Source organism: Piliocolobus tephrosceles, unplaced genomic scaffold (genome assembly GCF_002776525.5).
Source record: "Piliocolobus tephrosceles isolate RC106 unplaced genomic scaffold, ASM277652v3 unscaffolded_24434, whole genome shotgun sequence".
NCBI lineage: Eukaryota > Metazoa > Chordata > Mammalia > Primates > Cercopithecidae > Piliocolobus > Piliocolobus tephrosceles.
In genome coordinates, this window is record NW_022307015.1 from 1 (window position 1) to 1168 (window position 1168).

General features: G+C 21.6%; 1 long non-coding RNA gene across 1 annotated transcript; it reads left to right on the forward strand.

Annotated features, from left to right (window-relative positions):
* The first annotated feature begins 282 nt into the window (after positions 1-282).
* On the forward strand, positions 283-952 carry LOC111535249. The gene is made up of 2 exons (XR_002729366.1): positions 283-547; positions 774-952. It is a non-coding gene; the product is annotated as an uncharacterized LOC111535249 (long non-coding RNA).
* Positions 953-1168: the final 216 nt, after the last annotated feature.

The window sequence follows — 1168 nt, forward strand, 5'->3', positions numbered from 1 at the left end:
TTTTTTTTTTAAACACATAGGTGTGATATTTTGATTATACATATTACACATAAAAAAAAAGTGATAAAATAAAACGCATTTGTAATTGTCGTTTTTATTCTTACATAAACGTATAAAAATAACATAAGCGTATAAAAATAACATAAACGCATAAAAATAAATTATTAAACTAAATAAAAGTATAAAAGTGTGCACCTGTAGAAACATTTTTACTGTGGCTTATTTTTTAAAAATGGATCATTTATATGATTTTAATAAATATATGAGTAAAAAGGATATAAAAACTGTATATGTCAATGACATAGGAAATATATTAAAAAAAATTGAATATACAGAAAATAGCATTATAAGAAATGTATTTATTGAACATGATGTTATAAAACAAAGTGAGTTTTATTTTTATCAAGTTAGAAATAAGCGAATAGAATTAGATAAAACTTTTAAAGATTATAAAATCAAGCCAAATGACATTATATATATTTTACCTGTCCCACCTCCACTTACTTATATAATTTATTTATTGCACCAAGCTACTGGAAATGTTAATGTAATGTATCGGGAAAAAAAAACAAAAAAAAAAAAAAAAAAAAAAAAAAAAAAATGATGCATAGTACATATAGTTTTGTAAACAACTTAAAATACTTCCTTTTTTTTTTTTTTTTTTTTTTTTTTTTTTTTTTTTTTTTTGCATGTCCTTGATTACACATAAATACATGCTTAACTAAGTCCTACTCATGTTTTTTTTTATTTTTTTTTTTTAACAAAACATACAGTACTTCGAATTAAACCATATGGATACGGTAGACTTGCTACAAGGACAAGTTGAAAAAGAAATGAAGATAAAACAAAAAGATCAAATACTTATCTACAATGGAAAGTGTTTAAATAAAAAAAAAACATTAAAAGAAGAAAACTTAGACAGAGAGTCACTTGTTACGGTTTTAGATATAAACGATATACCAGAAGTTGAAAATGAGTAAAATGCGTATTTACTTTTGAATTATAAAATAGTAAAGACCAAAAATATAAGTAAAAACGTGATACTTTATAAGTACGCTCTTTTCTTCCTTTTTTTCGTTTTTCGTTTTTCGTTTTTCGTTTTTCGTTTTTCGTTTTTCGTTTTTTTTTTTTTTTTTTTTTTTTTTTTTTTTTTTTTTTTTTTTTTTTC